Genomic DNA, 12,106 nt, shown 5'->3' with positions numbered 1-12,106 from the left:
GGGATGACGTAATGTAGTACACCCATGGATATCCCAGGAATGGGGATGACGTAATGTAGTACACCCATGGATATCCCAGGAATGGGGATGACGTAATGTTGTACACCCATGGATATCCCAGGAATGGGGATGACGTAATGTAGTACACCCATGGATATCCCAGGAATGGGGATGACGTAATGTAGTACACCCATGGATATCCCAGGAATGGGGATGACGTAATGTAGTACACCCATGGATATCCCAGGAATGGGGATGACGTAATGTAGTACACCCATGGATATCCCAGGAACGGGGATGACGTAATGTAGTACACCCATGGATATCCCAGGAATGGGGATGACGTAATGTAGTACACCCATGGATATCCCAGGAATGCGGATGACGTAATGTGGTACACCCAGGGATGGGGATGGGCGTAATGTGGTACACCCATGGATATCCCAGGAATGGGGATGGGTGTAATGTGGTACATCCAGGGATGGGGATGGGCGTAATGTGGTACACCCAGGGATATCCCAGGAATGGAGATGACGTAATTTGGTACACCCAGGGATATCCCAGGAATGGGGATGACGAATGTGGTACACCCATGGATATCCCAGGAATGGGGATGGCATAATGTGGTACAACAACAACACACACAACATGGATTTTAAGGCCATTTTCCCTGCTAGAGAGGGGGTTAGCCTTGCGGTCCCCATGACAATCTTCTCCATTTTGCCCTATTTTCTGCATCTCTCCTTGTTAACCCCCTTGCCCGCATTTCTTCTTCCACCATCTTTAGCCAAGTCTTTCTCGGTCTTCCCCGTCCTCTACTTCCTTCTACATTCATTTCCATCACTCTTCTCAACCAGTCACTTTCATCCTTCCTCAACACATGACCAAACCATCTCAAGCTGTTCCTCTTCACAGCATCCATCACAGGCTCTATTCCCATCATCTTTCGCAATTCATCATTTGTCTTCCTCTCTCTCAACGATACTCCACACATCCACCGAACCATTCGCATTTCCACCCTTTCCAGCCTTCGTTGCTGCTCTACGTTCATCACCTATGTCTCACTCCCATAAATCATAACACTTCTCACACATGCAGCATACACCTTTCCCTTCAGCTTCAACGACTCCCCTCCTCCTCAGCACGCCACTCAGTTCCTGAAACTTCTTCCATGTGTTACGTGGTCCCCTCGGTGACTACCTGGTCTCGGTGACCCCCGGACCGTGAGAGGACCTTCGCCAGAAAGTAGTATTATATATATGCGCTTTCGCAACGCAATCCCTATGAATTCCACCCACGAGAAACTGATGTGCAATGATATATTTCCAGGGTAAGGATATCATACGATTTCAATGATACAATCACGGATATTCCCCGAGCAATCAACAACAAACAACCATCAACAATTCCCAATCCACAATCAATTCCCTATATGATTAAGATGGCCATCTTATCTATGTGTGTCCACTTCTGTACTCACGACCCCCTTTTGGTCTCTGCCCCTCACAGTCTCTGGGCCCCTCCTGACCGAGATGCTGGTCGGCGTCGCCGCACTCGGGCGGTTGAACGAACCCCGGGTGGACGTGTTTCCACCGGGCAGGTATCGTACCAGGCACCGCGGCTGCAGCCCCTCGTGGCCACGCGCAGCGGGTACGGTAAAGCAAGCCAAAAGCCCCACGCCGCTTGCAAGGCGTGTTAGGCCCCCAACGTGCGACCCGTACGCGTCTGTTTAGACGGTGCCGCGAACGGTGCCAGACGCAGGGTCGATGCACGGCCCCACGTCAACTTGACGTCTCCACCGGGTAGGTACACGTCCCGGTAACTCCTCTCGCCAGACGGGCTTCGGAACGCCGCTTTTCCACGCGGCGCAAGGTCGATCCCACCTTTCGTCGGAGCGGGGCGAGGAAGAAGAATAACCGTCGCTTTTCTTCCTCGTGTCTTTTCCTCTTCCTTTTCCGGTCACTTCCGTTTCCGGACACTTTTCCGAAGGGCTCCTGACCCTCCAACCACAACAACCCTTAATCTACTACACATGGATAAGCAAAGACCTGAATGGTAATTCACATACATTCACATAAATATGTAACACATGCACATCTCACTCCAGCAACCGTTGCCGAGTCTGATCCACCTTCTCCATTCAGCATGTCTCCGAGGTAGCAAAATGTTTTCGCACCTTCCAGCTTCACGCCGTCTCCAAGATCCAACTCAACATTTCCTCCATCTGCAGCTCCCTCTGTGCACACCTTACATTTGAATGTAGCTGCCACACTGGTTAATGACCCTCTCAGACCACTACATTTTTGATGAACCCACTCAGCGCACATTGTACATTGAATGGAGTTCACTCCGACACCCTTCCTACACACAGCACAGGGCCACTTCCCAGTTCTTTCCACCTCACCACATGCTTTACCACTTGCCATTACCTTTGTCTTTCCGATATTCACCTTCAGACCTTTTGTCTCCATACATTCCTTCCACTTGTTCATCTTTTCCTTCAGTCCATCCATACTTTCCGCAATCAACACCAGATCATCTGCATACAACAACTCCCACGGTAAACCCTCCTTTACGTTCTGAGCCAGCACCTCCATCACAGCTACAAATAGTAGTGGACTTAGTACCGACCCCTGATGCACTCCCACCTTCACCTCAAACTCACCACTGTTCCCGTCCTTCGTCCTTACAGCTGTGCGCGCTCTTTTGTACATTGCCATCACTACTCTGATCAACCATTCCTCCACTCCTAACTTCCTCAATGCCCATGTCAATACTTTGCGTGGAACCCTATCGAATGCTTTCTCCAGATCAACAAACCCAAGAAACAACTTCTTCCTCTTCTCCATGTACTTCTCCTGCAACTGCCTCACAATAAAGAGCGCGTCTGTCATTCCTTTTCCTGGCATAAATCCAAACTGCATTTCGTCGATCTTCACTTTCTTCCTTATCCTCCTCTCCAACACCCATTCCATGCTCCAATAACTTTATCGCTCGGTACGAGCCACACTCCAGAGGGTCACCTTTCCCCTTGTATAGAGGGACGAGGGTACTCAGTTCCCAATCCACTGGAATGCGGCCTTCTTTCACCACCAGATTACAGATCTCTGTCATTCTCTTCACACCCCAACTTCCTGCTGCCTTGAACATATCTCCCACAACTCCCGTCGGCCCGCCCGCTTTTCTACTCTTCATTGCTTTTATCGCTTCCTCAACTTCCTTCTCAGTTAACTTCTCTGCCAGTCCTAAAACTGGGTTACTCTCTATGTTGCCATCCCATTCATTCTCTGTATTCAACAGCATTTCCATATATCTTTTCCATCTTCCTTTAATTCCATCTGGGTCCACAACGATTTGTCCCACTTCATCCTTCAAGCAACTCACCCCCATCACATCACACCTCTCTTTCGCTATCTGCTTTGCAATCCTGAATACAGCTCTCTGACCCTCTTCCGAATCCAAGCGTTCTCCGAACATTTTCCTAGAAATGCGTAATGTGGTACACCCAGGGATATCCCAGGAATGGGGATGACATGATGTGGTACACCCAGGGATATCCCAGGAATGGGGATGACGTAATGTGGTACACCCAGGGATATCCAAGGAATGGGGATGACATGATGTGGTACACCCAGGGATATCCAAGGAATGGGGATGACATGATGTGGTACACCCAGGGATATCCCAGGAATGGGGATGACATGATGTGGTACACCCAGGGATATCCCAGGAATGGGGATGACGTAATGTGGTACACCCAGGGATATCCAAGGAATGGGGATGACATGATGTGGTACACCCAGGGATATCCCAGGAATGGGGATGATGTAATGTGGTACACCCAGGGATATCCCAGGAATGGGGATGACATGATGTGGTACACCCAGGGATATCCCAGGAATGGGGATGATGTAATGTGGTACACCCAGGGATATCCCAGGAATGGGGATGACATGATGTGGTACACCCAGGGATATCCCAACGGTGCAAAAAAAAAAAGGGGGTGAATGAATCTTTGAAAGTTTAACGAAGATCTGTTTGGCCGTCTCTCAGAATAATGGTGCCGTTTAACAGTACTTTGTCTCCAAATTCATCCCGATCGCGCATGCGCACAGAGGAGTGAGATAAAAGAAGGTTTTACTCTTCCCTTTGGTTTAGCAGAGCTTGGAAATGTTAAATAAGGAGGTGGATAACGATGATGTACAAGACTGCTTCAATAGCGCTAAACTACAGGAGTTTTGTAACGATCTTTAAAATCGTTATTTTGTTTAAATTTAACTGCACACATGTATGTACTTGAACACTGCACGGGGCTGTGTTCCATGAACTCTATAGTTTTGATTGTTTATTATCCTCGCCTGAGGACTGGGTATTGCATGTGAGTTTGTTTGTCCACACAGAATAAATGATTTTCCCTGCAACCGTTGGTCCGATTGTTGTTGTTGTTGTTGTTGTTGTTGTTGTTGTTGTAAGGAAATTTTCACCATCGTGCACCTCCACCTGTAGAATTTTTTTAATGATAATTATCACGTCATAGGTCACGTAGTATGGGCGCCATCTTAGGACATGCAAACTTTGCACCTCTATATCTCCGAAAGCGCTGCATAGAAAAAATTGAGACATTGCTCATTGTAAAGAACTCTCCATGTGGAATAACATATGTTAATGATGATGTCATAGGTGCGTCCATGATGGTCATAATTGGACAAGTATAAAACTTCATTCAATCAAGATAAAATTTCTTGAGCATAATCTAGGGATAAATTGGTAGAGAAAAAATAATAATGATGACGCCATCGGTCACGTGATTCGGCCGCCATATTTGTTTCAACACAAAAGCCTTAAAAACCACTGAAAACACATCTGATTGCTCTTTCAGGGAATCGATCTGATTGATTGCAGGGTCTGCAATCTGATTGCTCTTTCTAGTTTTGATTTTGTCATTGGGGAAAATGATTATCTGCACATTATTCCAAGTGCTGTCTCCACGAGCTCAAGTTTCCATCATACAGCTCCTCAACTCATGGGTGTTGTGCTGGCGTAGAAAAACTGGCATGGACTATTCCACCGGACTACTATTATTATTTATATTAATTGCACTCTTTCTGTATTCCCTCCTTCCCTGTACCCCCAGTGTGTTCAATGGCTGGACGAGGGAATAGTCAGGGTGACAAGATGGAGGGCCAAGGACAACGAACAACTTTGCTTCCAGGGCGTGTGCCTCAAGTTTCTGGAGCCACAAGAGGTGGAATTGGCCGCTTGCCATCCATTCGATCACGTGATCTTACCCTTGGTGGAGTTAAAAAGGTGCTGAAAGTTAATTTTTCTCTCCATATACAGTTTTCGTTTTTAATCAGAACTTGAAGCAGAAAACAAACCTGCAGTTGAGCAGTACTTTGGTTTTGAATTTGGCAAACGTTACGGAATCCTGTTCCGATCGCGCATGCTCAGAGGGAATCTTGTCCCGATCACGCATGCTCAGAGGGAATCTTGTCCCGATCGCGCATGGTCAGAGGGAATCTTGTCCCGATCGCGCATGCTCAGAGGGAATCTTGTCCCGATCGCGCATGCTCAGAGGGAATCTTGTCCCGATCGCGCATGCTCAGAGGAAATCTTATCCCGATCGCGCATGCTCAGAGGGAATCTTGCCCCATCACGCATGCTCAGAGGAAATCTTGTCCCGATCACGCATGCTCAGAGGGAATCTTGTCCCGATCGCGCATGCTCAGAGGGAATCTTGTCCCGATCGCGCATGCTCAAAGGGAATCTTGCCCCATCACGCATGCTCAGAGGGAATCTTGTCCCGATCACGCATGCTCAGAGGGAATCTTGTCCCGATCGCGCATGCTCAGAGGGAATCTTGTCCCGATCGCGCATGCTCAGAGGGAATCTTGTCCCGATCGCGCATGCTCAGAGGGAATCTTGCCCCATCACGCTTGCTCAGAGGGAATCTTGTCCCGATCGCGCATGCTCAGAGGGAATCTTGCCCTGATCGCGCATGCTCAGAGGGAATCTTGTTCCGATCACGCATGCTCAGAGGGAATCTTGCCCCGATCGCGCATGCACAAAGGGAATCTTGTCCCGATCGCGCATGCTCAGAGGGAATCTTGTCCCGATCGCGCATGCTCAGAGGGAATCTTGCCCCATCACGCATGCTCAGAGGGAATTTTGTCCCGATCGCGCATGCTCAGAGGGAATCTTGTCCCGATCGCGCATGCTCAGAAGGAATCTTGTCCCGATCGCGCATGCTCAGAGGGAATCTTGTCCCGATCGCGCATGCTCAGAGGGAATCTTGTCCCGATCGCGCATGCTCAGAGGGAATCTTGTCCCGATCGCGCATGCTCAGAGGGAATCTTGTCCCGATCGCGCATGCACAGAGGGAATCTTGTCCCGATCGCGCATGCTCAGAGGGAATCTTGTCCCGATCACGCATGCTCAGAGGAGTGAGGTAATTTCTTTACTCTACCTGTCTGTCTGGTCGTCAAACAAAATTGAAAATCGCGCATGCTCTGAGGAAATCTTGTGGAATAGTCAAAAATCCAATCTGATCTTCGATCTTCGAATGCCTCAACTCTGTGTTTGCCTCAAAATCTTGTGTCCCAAACCCAACTCACTCTGTACCCACTGTACCCAGTCATACCCAGCTGCTCCTGGACTTTGTGTCCTTCTCTCCTGTCAAGGTGGAGAAGCTTCTGTCAAACCTCGATTCTGATTCTGCAACTGGACCAGACGGCATCAGCCCACGGGTCCTAACATCCTGCTCTGCCGCTCTATCTCACCCTCTCTCTGTTCTTTTCACCCTCTTTTGCTCAAGGTCATCTGCCAGCGTCTTGGAAATCAGCAAACATTACCGCTTTACACAAAAAGGTGCAAAAACACATCCTTGCAATTACAGACCAATCAGCCTGCTTCCAATTAGTGTTTTGGGCCCTGTGCTTTTTCTGGTCTTCATCAATGATCTCTCCGACTCTCTTGAAAATCCTCTCTATCTCTTTGCTGATGACACCACTCTCTGCCACTCCATTCCTCTTCCCTCAGATCGGCAGTCTGCAGCCTCCTCACTCTCTGCAGACCTGGACAAAATCAGACTGGTCAAACAAGTGGAACATGTCTTTCAATCCTGACAAATCTCACACTTTTACTATGTCTCTCCTAAAAGACCGACGGGAAAACCCTCCCATCTACTTTCTCAATAATCCTCTCCAAGAAGTTCTGTCACTCAAGCTTTTGGGTCTCACTATCTGCCATGATCTTTCCTGGGAAAACCACATTTCCAAGCTGGCCTCCAAAGTCAGTCGCCGACTGGGCATCCTCCGTCATGCGAAGTCCTTCCTTGGCACACATGAGCTCCTCACTGTTGTGAAAATCAACCAAATCCACAACTCGTCCCATAGATGGGTTTAATTTCAATTAGATCGTAACATCATCCTGTAAAATACACCATGCAACATATATGTCAGGATCAAGGCATCATATCAGAAAGAGTGGATATATCAGTCAATGCAAGCAAGCCTAGAATATAAGTGGGTACGTACCATTCAATTCTACATGTCATTGTATAAAGTCGCAGGAGTGGCCTCGAGTCGCGGACGTCCCGAGGTCTTATAGACACCGCCCAGTGGTTTAAGTGAGCGTCACACCTGGGTTCAACTTACATTTTCACCACATTCTCCCCGCCGTTAGAACTATGCTGCCACTAGGCAGGAAGCGAGCGCGCGTCAGCATTAATAGGTAGAGGAAGTCATTATATCATTATTAGGGTGTCAAAGAAATATCCCTATTGATTCTTGTCTTTGCGCTATTGTGTTATGTTTCGCACACTGTCAAAGCGTCTTTAGGGCTTCCTGGAAAGCGCTATACGAAACAAATCCATTATCAGTAGTGCAGGTCAGTCGGTCCATCCGTAGAGGTCAGTGTGGCGAATTACCCTGCCAGCACAGGTTCGGGAACTACCGGGTACGTCGTCCCCAAATCCGGAGTCCCCTGCTTCGGAGTAGCCGCTGGAGGCAGGTGTCGGAGGGGCACCTCAGTGCCCTCACCGCTTCAGGCAGGGGTGTATCAGGCGAAGGGAGGGACGGCAGATGTTCTCTAGGCGCACTCATAGCCTGGTTAGCAAACATGTCCGATACTGGCAGACGATGAGCCTGTGGGTCACAATAGGCTAGTCTCACAGGCCTATGTGCTGGATAAGGTGTACCTTTGCGATATGCAACTCATTACATAAGGTGTGCCTTGTCGAAGAGCGAATGTCCATTCGTCGCAATGCAACGCATTTCAGGCAGATGTGTCGATGTGGAAGATGTGTAAACCAGTAAGCCATGTCTATTCGTCGCAAGGCAACACATTACAGGAAGATGTGTCGATGTGGAAGATGTGTAAATCAGTAAGCCTCTTTACAGTAAGCTGTAACAGTAAGTAAGATTACATGACAGGAGGCCATGACAGTGTAAGTCAATTACAGTAAGTCTGTACCTGCCTTGGCTCCCAAGGGTACATGGTCGATCCATGTTAGGTCCATGTCATGGAATTGCCGAGGGAGAGAATCGATGAGAGCCATAACGAGAGTTACTTGACACCCGCAGCGGCCCTGTTGAATCACGAGACTCGAGCGTCCTCTGACGGCAGCTCATACGCATTACAAACTCTTGTTTCGGCACGCGAATCTACCGTTGGCAGCGATCCTTCGCACGAGACACGAGCGGCCTCTGAAGGCTGCCTGGACGACCGGCATGGCTGATTACGACGACGCACAAAACGACCGGAACGCGCCTCCCCAGCGGAGCGTGCAGAACCTCCGCGATGCATACGGCAATCCCGTCCTGCAGTACAGCGCTCGGAGGATCGGAGAAGACCGGCTTTACCGGCTGCCGAGAGAACGTCCCGGATGGACGACAAAAACGACAAACGCGCCTCTCCAGCGAAGCGCGCAGAACCTCCGGGATGCATATGGCAATCCTGTCCCGCTGTACAGCGCGCGGAGGATCGGAGAAGATTGGCAAACCGAGAGAGAGTCCCGGCTGGACAAACCTTGTTTGTCCCAGCGTTGTCCCGGATGGATTGTCTAGATGTCGAGATGATTGTCATGCTAGATGTCCCGGATGGATTGGCCATCCACGGATGTCCGACCGATCCATCCATTCAACGCCTTCATTGCATGGCACGGATCCAGCCGGACCGCGGATGGATCGACCATCCACGGACGCAAAGACTCAGAGACCCAAAGACAGCCATCGCCCCGGATGGACTGTCCATCCACGGATGTCTGACCAATCCATCCATTCAACACCTTCATTGAATGGCTCGGATCGACCATCCATGGACTCAAAGACTCACTCAAAGACACAAAGACTCACTCAAAGACACAAAGACATCCATGGACGTCATCCTGGGTCCCCACAAGGGGCGAGGTGGGAGTCGTTATACCGGACGGCATCCGGGCGAGCAACAGTAACCTCCTGGGATCCCACCCCCCCCCCCCCCCACCGAGGTTGCAGCAGCGCGCTGCATACCGAAGTCAGACGACCTTCACAGTCTGGGTCAGCCTGAGTCACAGACAGTCTGGGGCAGAGGGAAATGGAATCAGACGAGGCGTCTCGCAGTCTCGAAATGTGTGTGGATACGAGCCAAGAGCTCTGTCCGATAAACAACAAGCCCAGAGTCAAGGGCGAGCAGGCAGTACGGTGCCCCCGTTACTTGCGCAGGTGACAAGGGAGTCGGGCGCGACGCTCAATGTCACCATTTCACGAGGTCACCGTGTACTCCCTAAACGGCGCGGGCGCGCGACCTTGAGGTAGCGCCGCGTTACGTAGTTTACGTCGTTTACGTAAAGGACATTTGGTACGTAGTTTACCAAGGTACATGGAAATGTAAACGAATCCCCGATGAGATCGCGTGAAGCACGCAATTACGTTAATGACGCCGTAGAGCAAACGCGTGATTAGTCGGTGACGTCATCAATTGGTTCGGGCACGTGCGGTTCGTTGGCTAAACCAGCCAGCGTGGCACGCTGAGACGAGACGCACGCACGAGACGCACGAGAGGCCTGAAGTAGCGTCTTGTTCGATGGCTTTCGGGCAGGGTTTGTCCGGGGTTGAAGCGGGGGAATAGCGGCCGCAGTGCGGTAGTTATCAACGGTATCTAGCATGATACGATACATCACGCCAACACAAATCACATTTCACAAATCACATTACACAAATCCCCGAGTGCCGTGAACCCCTTAGAACCCTTTAAGATTGTTTATTAATGTTATGACAGCGGAAGAAGATGAAAGTTTAGGAAGACCATGCTCGGCGAGTCCCCGAGTGGAGCCAAACAAGCCACACGCGTTGAGGCGAGTCCGGGCAGCGGTGTTCGCCGGCCTCGCTGAGAAGCCATGCGTAGGTGGGATTCCGACCAGCCACAACGGGGCCACAGAGTAGTGCCAGCAAGGGGAATCGCATGCGCTTCGTGTGAAGAAGGGGTCCATCCAGCGAAGATGCGGCGCGTGCGACTGGCGCGTCGTGCCTAGTGAGGATGCCATCTAGCGATGGTGCAGCGCGTGATTTGTGCGTGAGGAGGTGATTCCGGCGAGCAGCGATAGGAATCGCCGGCCTCGCCGAGTAGGGCCCGCGAAGGGAGCAACGTGCGGTGCGGCTTCGCGGCGAGGAGGTGATCGGAATCAGAATGGAATCGTGGGCCTCCCAGAGTATTAGCACGCGATGGGTGCAGTGCACGACGATTCGCGCGGAGGAGGTGATTCCACCGAGCAGCCGGAGTGAGCCGGCCGTGTGAGGCACAGCATGATTCCGACGAGCAGTGCGCGATTCGCGCGGAGGAGGTGGTTCCACCGAGCAGCGAGGGGATTCGCGTGGAGGAGGTGATTCCACCGAGCAGCCGGAGTGAGCCGGCCGTGTGAGGCACGGCGTGATTCCGACGAGCAGTGCGCGATTCGCGCGGAGGAGGTGGTTCCACCGAGAAGCGAGTGGTCAGGGTGAGCCGGCCGTGTGAGGCACGGCGTGATTCCGACGAGCAGTGCGCGATTCGCGCGGAGGAGGTGGTTCCACTGAGAAGCGAGTGGTCAGGGTGAGCCGGCCGTGTGAGGCACGGCGTGATCCCGACGAGCAGTGCGCGATTCGCGCGGAGGAGATGGTTCCACCGAGAAGCGAGTGGTCAGGGTGAGCCGGCCGTGAGGCACGGCGTGATCCCGACGAGCAGTGCGCGATCCGCGCGGAGGAGGCGATTCCACTGAGCAGCGAGTGGTCGGAGTGTGCCGGCCCGCGCGGAGGAGGCGATTCCACCGAGCAGAGTGGTCGGAGTGTCCGGCCCGTGCAGAGGAGGCGATTCCACCGAGTAGCGAGTGGTCCGAGTGTGCCGGCCGTGTGGAGGCATGGCCGACATGGGAGTCGTGATCACTCGCGTGGGAATCTCATCTCGGGCCGAGGCACGCAAATCTAGGATGATTCTCTCGGACGGAGCCGTTAGCGTTTCGAGCAACCGAGGCTAGACTCGTACCTTCGGCGCCAAGCGGGTCCGTCGTTCCGACGGGGTTGCGGCCCAGGACATTTCCCAGTGGCCTCCTTCAGCAGGCGCCTTGCTAGAGTCCGTCATGCCTGCTCCGGCGTTCGGGCCTCAGGAGAGCAGTTTGCGTTTTGACGACGCGGTCCCGCAAAAGGCTTGCGAGGTCCCCATCGCATCCGGTCCTTTTGAGGCAGACCGGCGGCGAGAGTAGTCGGAGCTCCGTAGCTGGAGCTAGCTCGACGGGTCCTCCGCCGGTCATTCTTCTCCGAGGTGGGCCTCGCAGGAGCGCGGAGAATGTCGGGAATGCTCGTCTGTGATCTGCGTTCATCCGGCCATCGCAAGACTCGTGTCCCGCCATTTCCGAAGATCATAATTGAAATTAAGTGTTGTGAAAATCAACCAAATCCACAACTCGTCCCATAGATAGGTTTAATTTCAATTAGATCGTAACATCATCCTGTAAAATACACCATGCAACATATATGTCAGGATCAAGGCATCATATCAGAAAGATTGGATATATCAGTCAATGCAAGCAAGCCTAGAATATAAGTGGGTACGTACCATTCAATTCTACATGTCATTGTATAAAGTCGCAGGAGTGGCC

General features: G+C 51.5%; 1 protein-coding gene and 1 long non-coding RNA gene across 2 annotated transcripts in view; one reads left to right on the top strand and one right to left on the bottom strand.

Annotated features, from left to right (window-relative positions):
* The window catches only part of LOC137439188 (DNA-directed RNA polymerase III subunit RPC4), an 82,918-nt gene that overhangs the window by 54,737 nt on the left and 16,075 nt on the right, over nucleotides 1–12,106 (top strand). Inside the window, exon 4 of the mRNA XM_078766966.1 lies at nucleotides 5,135–5,307. The gene's annotated coding sequence lies outside the window, so the exon portion shown is untranslated. The remainder of the gene's footprint in view (nucleotides 1–5,134; nucleotides 5,308–12,106) is intronic.
* Nucleotides 11,915–12,106, bottom strand: part of LOC144888695 (uncharacterized) — a 379-nt gene continuing 187 nt past the window's right edge. The window contains exons 1-2 of the long non-coding RNA XR_013621235.1: nucleotides 12,064–12,106; nucleotides 11,915–11,956 (exon numbers count right to left, since the gene is read on the bottom strand). The exon at nucleotides 12,064–12,106 is cut by the window's right edge and continues 187 nt beyond it. This is a non-coding gene — a long non-coding RNA (uncharacterized LOC144888695). The remainder of the gene's footprint in view (nucleotides 11,957–12,063) is intronic.

This window comes from Myxine glutinosa, chromosome 13, assembly GCF_964187855.1.
Source record: "Myxine glutinosa chromosome 13, kmMyxGlut1.1, whole genome shotgun sequence".
NCBI lineage: Eukaryota > Metazoa > Chordata > Myxini > Myxiniformes > Myxinidae > Myxine > Myxine glutinosa.
Note: the sequence above shows the minus strand (reverse complement) of the source record. Positions and strands in the feature narration are given on the sequence as shown.